Consider the following 21,009-nt stretch of genomic DNA (forward strand, 5'->3'; position numbering starts at 1 on the left):
CCGTATTTTCATTTACAGTATTAGTATTGTTTTTTGTTTGTTTTTTTCATTTAAATTTTCTTTTTTTAATTTATGTTTACCCCACCCCCCAAAAAATCACAATAACTCACAAACATTTGTCCTTATAATATTCTTTTTAATCGTTGAACATTTTGTTTTAGAAGTACAAATTACAAATCTTGACCTTTAGGAGCCACTAGCTGAAGAAAAAAAAAGGCAACATCTCCAAAGTCCATAGAATTAATCTCCTGGTGACCATTTATATCTGTAGCATGGCAAAAACGTACACACACTGAAAAGCAAAACAGGCCTTAAAACAATAAAATACAGTCAAAGTCAGTGTTGTGTTGTTACATTTCAGTAATTTTGCCAGTCAAAGTTGACAACCTCTCTGATGAGAAACACTGAGGGTTTCAGGCTGATGCTTTTCTTTGGACCTTTCCAGATTTCCATCTGATCTGTGCCTTTGGTGTTTGGTGCCATCAGGGTTGACTCTCAGAATGAACCTGCAAACACAAGCAGGGAAAAAATATATAATTTTTTCAGACCGGTGTTGGCAGAATTTTCCCTAACCCTCAAACTTGATGCTGCATGTACTTTGGCGTTAATAAAAGCACTACATCTGATTCTGAATCCACCTACAGTAGTGGTGGAGGAAAAATCGATTCTGTTCAGTGTCGCGATATTTTGCGCACGCAATTATATTGATACAGTAGCGCAAAGTATTCCAATATAGGTTATAAGGCTGTGACGGTGGCAGTTTTTTTTACCACTGCGGTGGTAATGGACCAACTACCTGCAGTGGTTGGGGGGTTATTATGAAAATTGAAATAAAAAAATGTAGTTTATTCGAGCAAAAAAGTCTTTATTTGAGCAATTCCGTCAAAGAAGCAACACAAAGCCTGTAAAGCATTCAAATACATATCAGTAAATATTAGAAACTTACATAATAGAAAAGTTAAATCTATATAAAAAAAAAAAAAACTTTCGTTTAATACTTCCACACAAAGACACGTGATTCCACATGAAGCCATACCGCTCTGTGCTTTGAGAGGGATGACACGAGGAGGAAAGAGACCATCGATCTATTTTCTGACATCTTCATGTTTTCTACTTGTTGTAAAAGGTATGAAAAGTGAATTTAATCTTCCACAAGGGCAAGACATTTAAGCTATGTTTGAAATTGCGCTGCCAAAGAGAGCGAAACTAAAAATCAAATAAACTTGACGCGCCGTACATGTCTAATAACAAGCAAAAACTGTGTTGAAATGAATCTGACGTGCAAGTAAAAATGTAGGCTATCTGTCCTACAACGTTTTTCTACTTTACCACAGTAAAGAATGTGAATGTAATAGGCCTAAATAAAAGCGAACCAAGGAAGAAACGTTTATAATCCCCTTCGAAAATCGAGACGTAAGTGAAGATTTTGGGAAAAAAACAAGGTATTAAATGCAGGGATGAGTCACAATTTTTGGATATTCGATTAGTTTATTTAATTATAGAATTATAGTATATCGAATAGGTTGTGTAATTATTCTCTAAAATAAAATCTCCATGTTTTTGGTGCTAATGCGGTGGTGACGCGTTCATATAATTACGTTCTGTAATAAGGTCCTGTGTCCTGAATGTTCAAGGACAAAGTTTTTGCACTAGCCTCCAGTAAATGTGTAGAAGATGTTCACAGATTTAATGTGACATTTGTAGTGAGTTGAGCAGTCTTATTTTTTGTAATGTCTTTGAATAATATGGGGGACATGAATCGCAATATATCGCAGAATCGAATCGCAATACTTGCTGTATCGCAATGTTAGGAAGCGCAATAATATTGAATTGTGGCCCAAATATCGCAATACTATCGAATCATCACATTTTTGCCAATTTCCACCCCTAACCTACAGGGATGGTATTACCCCATAATACATTACATTAAAATCATTAAAGCTTCATTCTTTTTCAATATTCCTGTAGCTTAGATTTCCAGGGAATGGATAATTTAAATTAAACTTAATACAATGTAAGTTGCTTTGGATAAAAGTGACTTCCAAATGCATGCATGTAAATGTAATGTAATGTAAAAAAAATATATATATATATATATATATATATATATATATATATATATATATATATATTGGTTTACCTGATTCTGCATTCGACAAAATAGACAGCTAATGCTGAAGAGTCGTCTGTTAGCAGTTGTAACTGGATGATGATTCTGCCCTTCATTGTCAGCATCCATGTTTTTGCTTTGAGAACAGACTCTCCTGAAACAGATAAAGTCACAGCAGCCTTTTAGTGTTATAGTTTACAGAAAAAAAAACTAAAATACAATAACAGAACTTATTACTAACAACAATAACATGTGGGGTGAAGATGAGGTAAGATATAATGTTGTATGGTGTTTATAGTTTTTAATCAATTAAACAACATTAAAAATATTAGTTAGCAAAACTTTGCTATATTGATAATGGTATATTGCTAACCCTTTCCTCCTCCTTCTCCTCTTCCTCCTCCAACGTCAACCCGTTCTGTGTATTAGTGGAGAGCGTCAGCAGTGATGTACAGTCCGGAGGGAATGGCCGCTGCAAATTCAAAATAAAGAACAGAAAAGAACATGTTTGCCTGCTTAACTAATGCATACTTCAGCTAATTTAGTTGATGTCATCTTACTCACCTGTAGATGTTATCACCATTACGAAGGCAATCACAAAAAAGACTCCAAAATACACCTCCGACATTTCAGACGACATAATTCAGACCACAAACTTGAAAATAAAACAAAAGATGAAATTAACAATGGTGTTGGATAAAGGGTTAGTTTACTCAAAATTGTAAATTCTGTCACTATTTACTCACCCTCAACTTGTTCATAACTTCCATTAAATTATTTAATGTGCTGTATACAAAAGAAGATATTTTAAAGAACATGAGCAACCAAACAGTTACTGGTCCCCATTGACATCCAAAGTATTTTTTCTATTATAGAAGTCCATGCGGACCAGCCACTATTTACCAACATTATTCAAAATATCTTATTTTATATCTTAATAATATCTTATTTTACATAAATGTTCAGACGAAAGAACTTCATGCAAGTTTAGAACACGTTGTGGGCGAGTAAATGATGACATACATAATTTTCTGTTTAAGGTGTACTACGTTATCCCTTTAACTAAGTTTTACTCAGTATTTACGCTGTACATCTGCCAAAAAGTTGTGAAAGAGGAGACAGAACATACCAAAGTTATTATGCTTCTCTGTTTAATAAGTTTACTTCGGCTAATTTAGGTGAAGGTGACCATAACGTTACATACCAGTTGATGTTATCACAATGAAAAGGCTCCAACACACTCCATCGTTGCAGATGGCATTATCCAGATCACAAACCTGAAAATAAATCATATAGGCCTACGTGAAAATATTGTTTAAAACCCGCACTTTAACAAGGGTTTCGTCTATCTCACTTTACCTCAGTATTTCACGTTGAGTTGAGTTCGCTGTTAGCTCGGTTAACGTTACCGTCGACTCCGCCCGCCTGATGAGCTAACTTGCGTTAAAGAGGCAGAGGAACACACAACCATTATTTTTTATAGTTTTAACTAAAGAATATTTCGGCTAATATAGGTGAACTTAACTTACTCACCAGTTAATATTATCACCGTGACAGCGACCCGGCCGACAGTCAGGAAAAAAGACAGTAATAAAGGCACCAAAAAAAACATTCTGACGACAGTCAGGAAAAAAAGACACTAAAACCATTCAGACGAAAACAAAACGATACATCATGTTAGTTTGCTGTTAACATAAGTAAAAACATTTGAAAATGTTTATTTTACATAAAATAGAAATTATATACTAACCTTTTTGGTGAGTTACATGATCTTTTGTCCGTGCATTAACTGCCACTTCACCCCTCAAAAAAACACTTGAAAAGAAATCCCTCTTGCCATTGGTCAGTTTTTCGCGGGCAAGTTCACTACTGTAAATTGATTTACAGTAGTGAAGAATTACAGTAGTGACCCTATATTTTCCCATAATCCTTTGCTATTTACAGTAGCATACTGTATACATATTTTACAGTATCTTACTGTACATATTACAGTAAAATACTGTTCAAATTACAGAAATCCGTTACAGTGTAGCTTGAGGATCAAAGCCTGAGTTGACAGAGAAAGTTGATGAGCTGCATCATGGTACCAATAAAGCCTGATTGCATCGGTTTGGTTTTGTCAACTCAAAACTAATCCTGTAACCCCGAGTTTGTTCAGCTACCTTCATGGTACAGGCCCCTGGACTTGTACCTAAAGCAGAGAGGGTTAGTTTAGCAGAGAATATAAGTAATTGCTATGAGACCAGTGAATAATCAAGAAGAAGAAAGTTAATATAATAATTAACCAAATTTGAAGCAGTCTCTAGAGTGATGATTGAAGTAGCCACACCTGTTCTTCTCTGTCGCTCTGCATGTTTTGTCGGCCTTGTTATCACTTAAAGGTCGTTGCAGAGTGGAGAATAGGCTCTGTTGTTTCTCTGCCTCTTCTTAGTTTGGGCTTTTGATCGATCCTGCCACAGTTTTGCATCTCAGAATTTCCTCTTTGTCCTCAGGAAAAGTCTCAAGTGAAAGTTGAGACCTTTTGCAGCATTAAATCAGTCTTTTTGAACTTCAGGAGGGGAGCTGAGAACCCCTCACCCGCGTCTCTCTTCTTCTTTCTGCATTCGCCTCGTTGCCCTTTGCCCTCTTGTTGCTTCCATTCGTCAGGGTCACAGAAGCCATCTGAAATTTGAAGACTCAGAGATCTGCATGAATCAAATTGAACTTTTACAATTAAGCTATTAGCTCTTTATCTACATTCCACTTTTTAACCATCGTTTTACTAGTTATTTTATATAAAAAATCTCACTGGTTGACCACAGAAGTTCCCCCATTCTATTTTAGTAAAGCAAGTTCTTCGTTGTAGGAAAAAGCAAATTAGTTCTGTTTTTCTATATCAGCAATAATATAACTCTGATGATCTGAGAATAATACAATTAAATAATTTTCCCTATCATAAAATCAGACTTCAATCTTTCTTCTATATTTGCATGCTGTTCAAAATAATCTAGAATGGTGAATAAAATGTGCCTCAACAAACATCAAGGAATTACTCTTATTATTTATTCTCAATCAACAAATCCCATTTGCTACAATTCTAAGATTTATGTAAAATATTTATGAAACTTGGTCACTCAATCTTGCTAAATTCAGCGCACTGCATCAGCAATTTTTTTCTTAACACAAACTTATTGATCTGCAATGGAATCATTTATCCACTCTGTCTTCAGGGATAACGAGATACATTTTAGACTTCAGATATAAATTAAAGCTGCAAGCAGCGATGAAAGGGCCCTCGCACCCGTGCCATCAACACTCGGTGGCTTTAGGAAGACAGAGCATGGTTGGGAAATGTACATTTAAGGAGGTATATATAGTAAGAGTATGTCAAAGTAAGTTACAAAATGTTTTGTATAATGGTGATAATAGCATGCTTCATGACTCAGCTAAGTGTTGCTAGCATGTTTAGTCTGTTTCTAGCATGCTTAGTACACAATAATTATGTGGTTAGTACTGCATTACTGTGTTAACCATGTCAGTTTCTGTTGCCAGTAGGTGGCGTTATGACTATAACTGAATATGAGCATGGATGTGTGTTCAGGACAGAACTCTTATCAAACGTGTGAAGTTTGGTGCAAATTGGACATTGCCTTCTTGAGTAACAACAAAGTCATGTTTCGTTGAATTAGCATTCTTTAACACTTAGCTAAGCATTGTTAGCATGTTTTAACATGTTTCTAGCATGTTTAGAACTCAATGGCATTTTTAACATGTTGCTAGAACGGCATCAACGTGTTAAACATGTCACTTCCTGTTGCCAGTAGGTAGCGCTATTACTATAACTGAACATTCTCATTTAGATGTGTTCAGGCCATGACTCTTATTAAAAGTGTGAAGTTTGGGGCAGATTGGACATTCCATGCCTGAGTTACAGCAAATTCCTATTTAATTGCAATAATAGCATGCTTTAGCACTTAGCTAAGAGTTTGCTAGCATGTTTTAGCATGTTTCTAGTATGTTGTTAGCATGTTTAACACTTGCTGGCACTTTTTTATATGTTATTAGGAGTCCATAAAAGTGTTAAACATGTCACTTCCTGTTGCCAGCAGGTGGCGCTATGACTGTAACTGAATATAAGCATGGTCATGTGTTCAGGACAGAACGCTTATCAAAAGTGTGAAGTTTGGGGCAGATTGGACATTCCATGCCTGAGTTACAGCAAATTCATATTTAATTGCAGTAATATCATTCTTTAGCACTTAGCTAAGTGTTTGCTAGTATGTTTTAGCATGTCTCTAGTATGTTGGTAGGATGTTTAGCACCTACTGGCATTTTTTTATATGTTATTAGGAGTCAAGAACAGTGTTAAACGTCACTTCCTGTTGCCAGCAGGTGGCGCTATGACTATAACTAAATATGAGCATGGACATGTGTTCAAGAGATAACTCTTATCAAACGTGTGAAGTTTGGGGTAGATTGTACATTGCCTTCTTGAGTAACAACAAAGTCCTGTTTCATTGAATTAGCATGCTTTAGCACTTAGCTAAGTATTGCTAGCATGTTTTAATATGTTTCTAGCATGTTTAGAACTCAATGGCATTTTTAACATGTTGCTAGAACGGCATCAACGTGTTAAACATGTCACTTCCTGTTGCCAGTAGGTGGCGCTATTACTATAACTGAATTTGAGCATAGACATGTGTTCAGGCCATGATTCTTATCAAACGTGTGAAGTTTGGGGTAGATTGGACATTCCATGCCTGAGTTACAGCAAATTCCTATTTAATTGCAGTAATAGCCTGCTTTAGCACTTAGCTAAGTGTTTGCTAGCATGTTTCTAGTATGTTGCTAACCTGTTTAGCACTTGCTGGCTCTTTTTTATATGTTATTAGGAGACCACAACCGTGTTAAACATGTCACTTCCTGTTGACAGCAGGTGGCGCTATTACTATAACTGAACATTCTCATGTAGATGTGTTCAGACCATGACTCTTATCAAACGTGTGAAGTTTGGGGCAGATTGGACATTCCATGCCTGAGTTACAGCAACTTCCTATTTAATTGCAATAATAGCATGCTTTAGCACTTAGCTAAGAGTTTGCTAGCATGTTTTAGCATGCTTCTAGTATGTTGTTAGCATGTTTAGCACTTGCTGGCACTTTTTTATATGTTATTAGGAGTCCATAACAGTGTTAAACATGTCACTTCCTGTTGCCAGCAGGTGGCGCTATGACTATAACTGAATATGAGCATGGTCATGTGTTCAGGACAGAACGCTTATCAAACGTGTGAAGTTTGGGGCAGATTGGACATTCCATGCCTGAGTTACAGCAACTTCCTGTTTCATGGCGAAACATCGAAATTTGTCAGGCCGCCGAGGACCCGCCCTTCGACGAAAACTCAAGATCTTCGCAATTTAACGTCGCAAAGGCCTTAAGATTACACTCACCAAATTTGAAGATGATCAGATAAAAACTGTAGAAGGAGTTCGTTAAAGTACGAGGCCTGAAAATGGCAAAAACTGCACAAAAATCTGAGAGGAAGTTGAAAATGGCTGACTTCCTGTTGTGTTTAGGGCTACGCTCCAAGAGACTTTTTTGTAGGTATTAGGTCCGTACATATATGTACCGAATTTCGTACACGTACGTGGAACACAGCGGGAGGCGCACTCCGTTGAACTTTTATAGGTGGCGCTATCGAGCCATTTTGGCCCGCCCAATTCTGAAACCTATATCAGATGTAAATTTTCGCCAGTTCTGACGCGTGTGCAAAGATTCGTGAGTTTTCGAGCATGTTTAGGCCCTCAAAAATGCGATTAAATTCGGAGAAGAATAATAATAATAAACGGAGCAATTCCAAGAGGGTCCTCACACCATCGGTGCTCGGGCCCTAAATATTAAGCATGTGCAATCTTATTTGTATTTATCTATTAATATTATTACATTTATTGATTAAATACATATCTTATTATTTTAACTTTTTTATACTACAGTATTCTATATAAGTTAATATCTTGAAACAATTGTTTTCCCTTAGTTATTTTTTTAATACACACCGGGGAATCATATCCCTTCATTCACAGTCATTCACACATTCTCGGTCCCTTCAAGCAACCAGGGTCACTTATTTTCAACCACAGTCACAGGATCCCACCCACACACCCACACACACACACACACACACACACACACACACACACACACACTATTCTGTACTCCCGGTCAGATCTGAACAATACATTGAAATATTCACTCCTCAACACAGTGACACTTTTAACTATCCTATTCCATAGACCTCTGCGATTCACTTCCTCAACACAACAGAGTGAAATAAGACCTAGCTTCTTCTGTATACAGTATATGCTATTCTTGGATCCTTCCAGGCCCCCTTACAAGAAAACACAGATCAATAATTGATATCCTTATCAATACGCGTGTCATCCTTCCAGGCCCTCTTGACAAGTAAACACAATTTAACTTATATCCTTATAAATCCTCTGTGTGCATTCTTTGCTCATCATCCTCAAGGCCCTCTAGATAAGCAAACACAGATTCAGTACGTCAAAACTCTTAGCGCTAAATCAGCGGTACCAGTATCACAAATAAGCCACATAGAATTATTTAAGCATTGGTAAACACTATCGGGAGCTCCCCCACGCTATTACCAACTACTTGACCTCTACAAAGACAATGCATGCAATTACTTATGAAATCAAAGATCTGCACTTTTTAAGTTCTTTGAATTTGGAGAAGCTTTTCTTACCACATCCGGGATCGCTGGTGACTAACACACACCTTATTCAAAAGCAAAAACTGCTCACCTCAAAGTACAGCGGCCACTGTTGTCTGTGTCAGTCACCAGCGATCCCTTCGTGGCTCATTCAGCTCCTAAGCCAAATCCCATCCTCATTGCCATTTGTTGTGGTTTAATTCTTTCTTTTCAGGGAAATGACTTCAGATACCTTTGATACCATAAATATTATACTTTATTTCACAAACAAAGCCGAGTGCACCTCTGCAGAAAGACCCCTCCAGAAAAAGTGTCCAGCTAACATATATACACATTTCCTTGTACCAAATATGGTAATGTTTTTATTGAAATAGCATTCTCAGTTGCATGAGCCTTCCTTTAAGCCCCCAAAAGTCAGACCAAAGTCACTCACAGAGGAAATAATAGTGTACAAATGCAGCTAAATTACTTATTTTCTAAAAAATAAAATCTTCAACCATCAGCCATCCTAACTATAATGATTCTCCTTTTGATAAAGACATAGCACTGGTCCAGCTCTCCTCTTCTGTGACTTTCTGTGATTACATTAAGCCTGTGTGTCTGGCGGCGGCTGGTAGTGTGTTTTCTGCAGGTACAGAGAGCTGGATGGAGAAAAGCTACAGTCTGAAGGTGAGTGAACATTTGCTTGCCAGTTACACTGTGAACCTCAACAATTTGCCTACAATGTAAATCATTGCTGTAAAAAACAGCCAAATTCTGACAGTAACTGACCATTTTCCATTAAAACTGTGATACACCATAGAAAACAATGCAATCTGGGTAATATGTAATTTTTTTTTAAAGAAAATATACAGCATTTACACTCAGAGGCTGTGTTTCAAATCACACCCTATACCCTAGTTCAATATTTCCTACATTAGTTCACTTATGTAGTCCACTTGAAAACAAGTAAGTGAATTTAGAAAATAGAGGCTTTTTCTATTTCTTTAGGCTTTCCTGTAGCTCAAACAGTAGAGCATTGGCGCTAGCAATGCCAAGGTCATGGGTTCGATTCCCAGGTAAAGCAAGAACTGACAAAATGTAAAATGTGTACCTTGAATGCAATGTAAATTGCTTTGGATAAAAGTGTCTGCCAAATGCATAAATGTAAATGTAAATGTAGAGAATAGGGACCTATACTGCAGCCAGGGGGCGATCAAAACGTCTTAGCCTTATTGTCCAGGACGTGTGTCGGACTAGAAATAGTCCTCAGATGCCGTGTCCGTAATTTATAGCAAAACATCTAGCATTAATTCGATCTCAAACAGATTCATTAAAAGTAGTTATTACTCCACCACGTGCGTGACATCATTAACCAACGTAGTTGAACGACCACTTCGCGATAATATGGTTTCGGGAAACAGTCATGACTAGCTAGTTGATTTCTTCAACGATGCATCGTACAATGGTAGTTAAGTCAAGTCAAGTCAAGTCAAGTTTATTTGTATAGCGCTTTTCACAATACAGATTGTATCAAAGCAGCTTCACAGTATTACATTAAAATAATACAACAAAGTTTGTTTCAAGAGGAATTTATTGATTGATAAAATTAAATTAAATATCCCCAAAATACCCCCAAAATAAGCAGTGAGCTGTGTCGTTGTATGGGGAATGCACAAAAGTAGACTATTTAGTAGACTGAAATGAAATATGTTCACAGTAATAATATGCTCACATTATTAGCATGTTATAAATATTAGTTTAAACATTTAATAGCAGTTGGCCAAATTAAGGCAGTCGGGTTCTGCAAATGAAATAATTTCACTTGAGTTTTAATTTAGTGCATGATTTATGTTTTTATATTTTTACAGCAACATACTGTAGATTACAGGAAAGAACTGCACAATTAACAGTGAATCATATTGCCAGTATTTACCAAATTTACAGGTCATTGTATTACAGTGTAGAAATGTTTTTTAAAAGCCATAAAATCTGTCCTCTGATCTGCGTCACAGACACCCAGGTTTCTGATGTACTGCAGGAGTTGATGATACCGATTGTGATCAACAGTGTCTGTGATAATGCTTATAAAGGGATCAACGCAATATAATTTTTGCCACAACAAGTTTCATATAGGCTACCTTTGTTGGGAGATTGAGTTAAATATAATGAGTAATTTGTGTGTCTGATTGGTCCAGATGCAACAGATGGCATCGCTTTACTCTATAATGCTTCTCTAGCTAATGCTTTACCAAAGACTGTAGAATAACACAGGAAGGGCCACTCAAATTGTTTTGAATGGGGAAAAGTGCAACATTCAATATGGAATAAGTCCCGTCTTCTAAATAAGAGCCAATCAGCGATTGGTAAAGTCATCGTGTCACTGCAGCTGCCGTTAGAAAAAAAATGACGTTTGACAATTTCATCTGTCACACTTTATTAGTGTCTGTGTCAACTTGCAATTTTAAATATTTTTATCAAAATTTGTATAAATACATACCAAAATGTCTCCCTGATCCTGAAATCATCATGATGGCAGCCTCCATTTTTAGAAAATTCTGGATTTAGGCTCATTTGCCCGCGGTGTTACTGTCTTTCCCAGTAACACCACAGACTCTCTATAGTAATCCACTGACAATATACAACCAGAAATGTTGTATTTTTAATAAAACACATAGGACATCCATAGTCATCTCTCTTGTCAGGTATGGCAAGATTAACTGCTGCTGAAAGGCAGTGTTTCAGTGTTTGCTCATTTTAGAACGAACCAAAATTTAACTTCAAATATTGTTAACACCATAGACATTGTAAAAAAGGACTTGCTATTTGTGTTCGGGGATCAGCCAATCAGGTCTTTCATTTTGGGGTCACCGAGAGGACATCTGTTTGACTGACTGATAGGTTGTGTTTTGAGTTAGTAGTGAGAGAGATTAAACCATCGGGATTAGATCCGAGGACAGTCGAGACGTTTGTGAGAAGCGCGGTCTATTGGAGAGAGCGTTGGCAACACTGGACTGTGACTGGAGCACTGATGGCAGGAAATGACGGTAGCTCCTGTAGCGATCCGGAAATGGAGGATGAATCATGTAGCGGGAGTGTTGGAGGGGATGAATGGAGTAGAATAGCAAAGCGGAAAAGAAAGAAAAATAATAGCCAAGGATCATTTACGGATAGTGGAAAGGAGGATCACGTGAGTAGGATTGAGGTGGAAGAATTTAAAGTAATGATGAAATTCGGAGAACCCGGAGTGACATTAAACCCAATTAAATTGACCAAAGCTCTGAAAAGAGTGTTAGGAGATATAAATAATGCAAAGACCCTGAGAGATGGAAATGTGATTATTATGTGTAAAGACGAAAAACAACAAAAGAAGGCACTGAGTATTAATTCAATGCTTGGATATTCGGTGTCAAGCACAGTGATGACTAGGAAACCATGGTTAAGAGGTGTCATTTATGGAATTCCAACTGATGTACCTGTTGATCAAATTAAAAGCGCCATTGAAGGGAGCAAGGTCGTTGGAGCAAAAAGGCTCCAGTGTGGTAAAAACAAAGAAAGGAAGGATAGTCTGTCGGTGATGCTTCAGTTTGATGAAGAAAGAATGCCAGAGAGGATTGAAATAGGATATGTAAGTTATCAAGTAAGACCTTACGTTCCTCCCCCACTGAGATGCTTCAAGCGTCAGAAGTATGGACATGTTAGTGCGGTTTGCAGAGGAAAATTACGATGTGCGAGGTGTGGGGGCGAACATGAATATGGTAAATGTGACGTAGGGGCGAAGGCAAAATGCTGCAATTGCGGTGATGAGCATAGTGCTGGATTTGGGGGATGCAGTGCTCACAAACATGCGGTGAAAATCCAGAATGTGAGAATTGCGGAGGGGCTGACTTATGCTGAAGCCGCAAAGAAAGCAAAACGACATGAGCAGAGACAGGGAGAGGTGGTTAGCAAGGAAGGCAATGAAATTGCTTTGGTTCAGGAAAAGACAAATGAGGATAAATTGGTGATCGGAAAAATGGAATTCGTGTCATTTATGGCCGAAGTGATAAATTGTTCGGCTCAAACGGAAAGTAGAACAGAAAGAATTAAAATCATAATAAGGGCAGCAGAGAGATACTTGAATGTAGCTGGAGTAACTTTGGAAAAAATAAATGACATGCTAATGACTAAATCAAGTGTTCAAACTTCATGTGGAAGTACATAATATTTATGGTTTTAACTGTTTTGCAATGGAATGCTAGAAGTATTATTGCAAATGGACCAGAATTTAAGAGGTATATAGATCAACAAGATAAGAAACCTAATATAATTTGCAAACAAGAAACGTGGTTAAAACCTCATCTAAATTTTGTACTGCAAGGATATAATATAGTAAGGAGAGATAGAGGGGCAGGAAATGGAGGTGGACTAGCCACTTTTATTAAGAATGGTATAGATTACAGAGTCATTAATGAGATTGAAGCATATGAGCTGGTGGTGATAGAAGTATTTGCAGAGAATCAAACTATTCGAATAATAAATTATTATAATCCTTGTAGTAAACTAAGTAAAGAATTAGAGAAGGTTATTGGGTCAGGAAATACTAAAGTAATTTGGTGTGGAGATTTTAATGCACATAGCACTTTATGGGGAAGTAGTAGTGATGATTATAATGGGGATGTAGTAGAAGAAATTTTAGACAGTAATGGGTTAGTATGTTTAAATGACGGCAGAAACACAAGAATAGATTTGGTTCGTGGAGTTGGGTCAGCAATTGATTTAACATTGGTTTCTGAAGAGATAGCAAATAAATGTATATGGGATGTGTGGGAAGAAAATATTATGGGTAGTGATCACTATATAATTTTATGTAAGGTAGGGATGAGTGTATTGGAGCAAAATGTGTTTTTAGCACCAAGATGGAGTTTTAAAAAAGCAAATTGGGAAGTGTATGAGTATTTAAGCGAGGTAGAAATAACATCATTAGATCTAAATGCGATAGAGGATATAGAGGAGTGTAATGAGAAATTATGTAAAGTATTGTTTGAGGTAACAGATAAAGTTATAGGTAAAAAGGGATTATGTAAAAAAAAGGAAAGCAGTTCCGTGGTGGACAGAAGAATGTAGTACTGCAGTTAAAAATAGGAATAAAGCATTTAGGAGAATTAAACAAGCTAATTTATTTGAAGATTTTATCTATTATAAGAGAGCACTAGCTGAGGTGAGAAGAATAGTAAGAACAGCTAAAAAGAAGTACTGGAGAGATTGGTGTAATTCAATAGGAGGAGATTTAATTAGAAAAATGGGAGGAATATATAGAAATCACGTTATACCAGTTTTAAAAAATGATGTAGGAAAAATGGCTGTGGCAGATAAAGAAAAGGCTGAAATGCTGGCTAAAGTATTTGTTAAAGTCCATAGTGATGATAATGTAACAGAGGAGAGGATATTAAAAAGAATAGAAATAAGAATAAGAGTCAGCATCCAGACGTGTTGATGAAAAGGAACCCTACTGGAGATACCTTAGATGCAGATTTTAGTATTTATGAATTAAAAATGGCTTTAGGAGGAGTCAAACATACATCTCCAGGAAGAGACGATATTTGTTATGTAATGGTTCAACATTTATCAGATAGATCATTGAAAGTGGTTCTAAGTTTATTCAATAAGATCTGGAATGCAGGAAAGCTTCCTTCTTCATGGAAGCATGGAATAATAATACCCATAGGCAAACCTGGAAAGGACAAATCTAATCCAATTAATTATAGGCCAATTGCATTAACTTCTAATTTATGTAAACTGATGGGAAACAATGATTGTACGTAGACTAAATTATATATCGGAAGTTAAAGGACTTATGTCGCCATACCAAAGTGGATTTAGGGCAGGTCGGAATTCAATGGACGCTGTGTTAAGCCTAGAAGCAGATATCAGGAAAGCTCAGGCTAATAAAGAAGTAATGGTAGGGGTGTTATTCGACATAGAGAAAGCTTAGGATATGCTTTGGAAAGAGGGACTTTTAATAAAAATTAAATGTATGGGAATTGGAGGAAAGATGTATAATTGGATTATGGATTTTCTTATTGAAAGAACAATTCAAGTCAGGATAGGAGTAGAGTATTCAGAGACATACAAGATAGAGAACGGAACTCCTCAAGGAAGTGTATGCAGCCCAGTTTTATTTAATATTATGATAAATGATGTTTTTTGTAATTTAAAAGGTGATGTAGGAAGAGCATTATTTGCGGATGACGGGGCAATTTGGAAAAGAGGACGTAATGTTGCATGTGTAACACAAAGTATTCAAAAAGCAGTAGATGAAGTGGAGGGGTGGGCAAATAATTGGAGCTTTAGATGTGGCTAAAACTCAGGTTATATGTTTTACTAAAAGGAAAAAAATACCAGAGGTTAAGTTAAAGTTATATAAGCAGGAATTGGAGCAAGTGCCAGTAGTCAAATATCTCGGTGTATGGATGGATTCCAGGATGACTTTTGCTATACATGCTAAAAATCTGATTAAGAAATGTAAAAAAGGAGTAAATATATTAAGATGTTTAACAGGGGTGGAATGGGGAGCTTGTAGATTATCGTTGAAAAGAATATATAATACTTTAATTAGATCAAGTTTAGATTATGGAAGTATAATTTACGGTTTTGCAAACGAGACTACACTCAAAAAGATTGAAGCAATACAAAATCAAGCTCTAAGAATATGTTGTGGTGCAGTCAGAACATCTCCCATAGCAGCTCTACAGGTAGAAGTTGGTGTTGCTCCGGTAAAACTTCGAAGACATAAAATAAGACTGAATTATTGGGTTAATATAAAAGGTCATAAAAAGAATCATCCAGTGAAGGGAGTGCTAGAAGAATGCTGGGAACATGGGAACAAAAAAATTAAAAGCTTGGGATGGAGTGTTCAAAGAGAAGCACAAGAAGTGGGTTTTGAAGATTGTGATGTAAGCCCTACTGTGATATTATCCAGTATACCACCATGGATTTTTCCAATGCCAATAATTGACCTAAAAATTCAAATGAAAATTAAGAGTGAGAAAGACATCCTAAAGAATATAATAGCACAGCAGTATTTAGATCAGACTTACTCATCATGGGTGCAAATATTTACTGATGGGTCTAAGGATCCTAGCTCTGGAAGAACAGCAGCTGCTGTATATATTCCTAAGTTTCTAATTAGTATCAAGAAAAGAATAACTGACCATATCTCAGTATTTGCAGCAGAATTAGTTGCTATGATGGTTGCACTCCAGTGGGTAGAGGACGTAAAACCGAGATTAGTAGCTATATGTTCTGATTCGTTTGCAGCAATCACAAGCCTCGTAAGTGGAAATAAAGTATCAAGGCACGACATTATATATGAGATACTTGCAAGTTTGCTAAGAATAAGTAGTGTAAGCTTAATAGTGTTTGTGTGGGTTCCTGCTCATGTGGGATTGGAGGCCAATGAAGTGGTAGATAGACTAGCAAAGCAAGCAGTAAAACATAATGAGATAAATGTTTTTTGTAAAAATGAAGTTAAAAGTAAAATAAAAGAATTCATAAACAATAAATGGCAAGACCTATGGAATAATGAGGTCAAGGGAAGACAGTTGTATAGTATTCAGAAGCAAGTAGGAAACGGAGGAAGTGTTTTTGGGAATAGGAAAGAGGATACGATTGTTTCTCGTATTAGAATAGGGCACACACGATTAAATCATTCCTTGTTTAAGATAGGAAAACATGATACGGGAAAATGTAATTATTGTGATCAGGCAGAAACAATAGAACATGTTTTAATAAAAAAAAATTAAATATGGAAAAGAAAGGTTAGTACTTAAGAGGATAGTAAGAAAATTGGGTGTGGTAGTATTCAGTATGGAAAGTCTATTGGGAAAGCAAGTAGAACAAGTAAAAATATATATATAGTGCGATAATGAAGTATCTTAAAGCAATAGGAGTAGATTGGAGAATTTGAAGTATAGGGGATAAAGTTGTTTTTTATTTGTTTTTATTTATTTATTTTTATTTAGTTGCTTAGTTTTTTAGTGCTTCACACTCCAGTCCAGTTGGTGGCGGTAATGCACCGAAAGTTGGTTTGCCAACCGCCATAAAACACCAAACGAAGAAGAAGTAGTGAGAGTGAGTGACCACGGGCAGCACATCGTAGATATTTCTGAAGTGTATAGTTGTCTTCTGTGTCGTTATCTGTGCATGTGTGTGTTCAGAGACACGTGAGTACCCTGGTCTTAATGTTTACATATGTATTTTGGTGCCTTAGGTTTTTTATGAGTGATGTCTATTCTGGGATACTCAGTTGAAATGCAGTATGTTAGCATACAGTTCGCTAGCATTATGCTAATACCTAGTATAGTGTTACACTACTAGTGTGTTTATGTGTGTACTCACCTGACATTGTAGTTATTAGCTAATGTGTGTTATCTGGTATATTATTTGGTTATATAAGCAGCTAAAGTTACTTGAAGGGAAAGTTGTAGTAATTAGGCTACCATTTATTAGCTTTACTTATTGCATCATACTATATACTCACGAAGACAGATAATCATCTGCTGGCTGTCGATAAATGCATTGAAGAGCATTAGAGTATTCGATTGCGTTCTTACCGATGCACCAGTGGTCACCTATACTCAACTAGCTACAGTTACAGTCCTAGCTATCAAGTCACCATTACAGACATAAGTGGTTGTTTCACCAGTGTTTGATTAAAATGATTTAAAAATCTAAATGTTATTAAGCTGCAATTTTAATAGATATAGAATATTAAATTAATTTTAAATGCATAGCAATGCATTTTATTAAAGGAAAAGATACAGCTAAATGTTTTACATTGAACCTCTTCAGGTCTTTTCTGGCAGCTGCTAGATTTCGTGACAGATGCCACGTTTTTTTCTCGCCGTTTTTGGTGCTGTTTAAAACTACACTGTTCATAGTGGCGATCGATGTTGTTTTAATAATGCAAAGTTCCCACAGGTGTGTTATTTATTATGATTTTTTTTATTATTATAATACATTTCTATGTATCAGCTGCCAGAGTTCGTATCAGGAGTCACGATCGTTTATCGCCGTTTCTGCTGGAAACTACACAGTTTTATTTTAAAATGAAAGATTTGATGATGCATATTATGTACCAGCAAGCAGATGCGATCAGAATATAAACCCAATAAGCTAAACAGCATTTTCCCATAAAGAACACATAAGCTTAGCTGTAGACAGTATATGTAGGCTACGTGTACTAGGTGCGTAGCCAACATTTCAGAAGTGAGTGGGACAAAAATTTTATATATATATTAGGGTTGCACGATATTGACAAAAAGTGATATTGCGATATCGATATTAATTTCGGTATTTTTCAACGTATGTAAAACTACAAAAGTAATGGGAAAACGCATTAAAATAGATTCATAACAAATAAAACAAGTTTTCTTACAACATAAGATTTATTGAACGCATTCGAGACGGATTTGAATCTGATCGCTGAAACCACATCAGGAGGAGATCTGGACCTCATTCCAGACGAAACTGGACAAGTGTAAATGCATCTGGTTGTTGAAACCACATATGTAAAATGTACTCCTCCCAAAAACACACAAAAAAAACGCGAGAACGTGTTATAGGCTACATGTCATGTTATGGCCAGATATGACGGCGCTACGTCTGCAACACGCTAGGGGTTGAACCGACTAGTCGATTAGTCGAATAGTCGACCTGAATGCAATGCCGTGACGCTTTAAGCTTGACGTCGACTAGTCGCGTTGATCATGTGACACTATGATTGTTTGTCACCATCAAGTGTGTGGAAATACTTCACTAAAGATGAAGCTTGTAAAAATGTCACTTGGAAAGTAAGTCTGTCCTGAAGTACAACAAAAGTACAAGTGCAATGCACACTCATCTGAAAAGGCATCCGCTAATGTTAAGTGAGGAATGCAAATCATCTCGACAGCAGTACATTTACCCTTCGCAGGGAGTTTGATTGACAGGCGATCTGACCAATCATAATCCGCCGAATCCGCCATTTCTGTCCGACAAAGCAGTCAGGAGAGTTAGTAGATTAACGTTGGATGATTTGAACTTGAATAACGGCGTGTACTGACGTCTTTCTGCAGTTAAAACAACATTCCTTCTTATGTAGCAGTATATTCATGTTTATTTGATGCTATAAATTAACTAGAAGGAAGAGATGATCGGTTCACGAGCAGCTTTAAGAGGCTCGACAGCGATCTGTCACGACACATTAAAGAGCCACAAAACGGTATTTATTGTTTAAATTTCTTTATAAAATGACCAAATATGAAAGTTGAGACTTTGTTTACATATTAAAAGTAACCTGCTCTGTCCTGTCTGTCAGCACGTTGTCAGTGTCCTCTCTGCTCCGCGATGTATATTTCACTGTGTCGGACAACAGTAACTAAAGGGGGAGGGTCTTTGCGAACGGTCAATTAGAAACTTCACTAAACATGCAAACCATGATCGAAAAGTAAAAACTGTGAATGAGCAGGACTGTGACAGTGAGTAGGCTTACAGCCCATCTTGCATAAATGGCATTGTTATGCCAACATAATGCATCACAAAAAAAATGTTGCACTAAAACGGGAGTTATTGTTGCATTACCGTTAAGTTGCAACATATTATGAACTGTCTGTCAGCATCTGTATCATTTTCTGCTAATAAATTGCAAATTGGGGCATATTGCAAAGCAGTCCCATCTCTTGTGTTTTTATGAATGACGTGAGTGACTAGTCAACGTCGACTCGACTTTGATGTCATAACAGTCGACTTCAAAAAATCTGAAGTCGTTCAACCCCTACAACACGCATCACCGCATGAGCAGCTGAGCATCTACCGGTAGCCTATTCATCAAGCCAACGCGCAACTATCGCAAATCAAAGTGAAAGTAAGTCGCAGACGCTTTACACAAAAGCATCTTCATTAAAAGTAAAGAAGCGAAATTATCTTACCAGGGCTGTTGCCGTTCCCTATTATTGCGGTATTTGAATTTGAAATTTTAGCTGATGATAAAAAAAATGCAGCTCATAACTGTGTTCGGTGACGTAAAGTCCATTAAATCTGCATATAGCGCGGGAATTGACGATAGGATTTATATCCGTTTTGCAAAAACACATTTATGTGAACAGGTGTAAAAGGAATCGTTTTGATAAATCAGACAGCGATCCGATCTGTGAAAACGCATGAAGTGGCCAGGTGGCCTGATGTTTACTTGTGCGCTGGTGTGTGCGTCGAGCCGGCAAGTGTGTGTGTGGGGACTGTGTGGAAGAGCCAGGGAGAACCGAGATAGTGACAGCGATTAGCTTTGGAGCGACTCTACAGACATATTGAGAGAAACAAAGTGTCTCCCCTGTTCTTTCTGACCACTGTTTAAAACCTGTAGCATGAAAAGTTAACCCTCTTCTTGATTTCATGTTGTTTATGGAGAAGTAGAACCAGGAAATCAGTCGGGGGAAATGCAACGGTGCATGTCGGACGGGACGCACCATAATCAAAATATCGCATAAATATCGCAAGACTTTCGATATGATATCGGGCAACGTGATATCGCGATAACGGTATTGATTCGATGTATCGTGCACCCCTAATATATGTGTATATATATATATATATATATTAGGATACTGTTTATAAGAATATAGGAACTTTATTTTTTTCTCTTATGTTTTTCTTTTAATTGGCTTAGAAATCAGATACATTGTTGGACAATAACCAATAAATGATTTGTTAATGTACTACAAACACTTTTTTTATTCATTTTGATCAAATATAAGACAATAGTTTTTGTACTGTAATAAATGCTATGTCAGGTAGCACTGAATTGTTCATAAAATTACGTGGTAATTTACCATAAAATGACCTGGAGATGATTGAAAACAAAGTACAAATAAACCATATGGTCGCAATCGTGTGTTTAATGCATTCATGTTTCCAAAGGTTTCTGCCTTTTATTCAGATCATACAGTGATAGCTGGATGCTTTTGTCCATATTAGTAGGCCGCTGTCAGTAGCCGAAAAGAGGCCTAGAAATAGGGTTTCGTTCCGACAAACGGGGCACTAATTTTTCTTTTGCTCAATATGTTCAACGTTAATAAAAGGTTTCCAAGCAAAAAGTTCTCCACGCATTATCCTGCAGTTAATGAGAAATTGTAATTTATTGGCGCACTATATTGACTGCGTATTGAGACATGTAAAACGGTTGAGCTAGATTTTCA

General features: G+C 36.8%; 4 protein-coding genes and 1 long non-coding RNA gene across 7 annotated transcripts in view; 2 read left to right on the plus strand and 3 right to left on the minus strand.

The window, feature by feature from the left end:
• Positions 1–21,009, plus strand: part of LOC309502936 (uncharacterized protein) — a 217,345-nt gene that overhangs the window by 158,682 nt on the left and 37,654 nt on the right. The gene's annotated exons all lie outside the window — the stretch shown is intronic.
• Positions 1–21,009, minus strand: part of LOC309500223 (uncharacterized protein) — a 98,487-nt gene that overhangs the window by 55,757 nt on the left and 21,721 nt on the right. The window lies entirely within an intron of this gene.
• LOC309502253 (uncharacterized protein) overlaps positions 1–21,009 on the minus strand; it is a 166,849-nt gene that overhangs the window by 33,093 nt on the left and 112,747 nt on the right. The window lies entirely within an intron of this gene.
• Positions 116–3,490, minus strand: LOC309503009. The gene is made up of 6 exons (XR_014207461.1): positions 3,470–3,490; positions 3,315–3,387; positions 2,675–2,765; positions 2,484–2,582; positions 2,141–2,264; positions 116–506 (listed from the first exon to the last, which is right to left on the minus strand). It is a non-coding gene; the product is annotated as an uncharacterized lncRNA (long non-coding RNA).
• Positions 10,608–21,009, plus strand: part of LOC309500348 (uncharacterized protein) — a 252,069-nt gene continuing 241,667 nt past the window's right edge. Inside the window, exon 1 of one of the 2 annotated variants that reach the window (XM_082171920.1) lies at positions 10,608–17,001. The gene's annotated coding sequence lies outside the window, so the exon portion shown is untranslated. The remainder of the gene's footprint in view (positions 17,002–21,009) is intronic. The other variant, XM_082171924.1, reaches the window with a different exon arrangement.

Source organism: Leuciscus leuciscus, assembly GCF_965113295.1.
Source record: "Leuciscus leuciscus genome assembly, chromosome: 1".
Classification (NCBI taxonomy): Eukaryota; Metazoa; Chordata; class Actinopteri; order Cypriniformes; family Leuciscidae; genus Leuciscus; species Leuciscus leuciscus.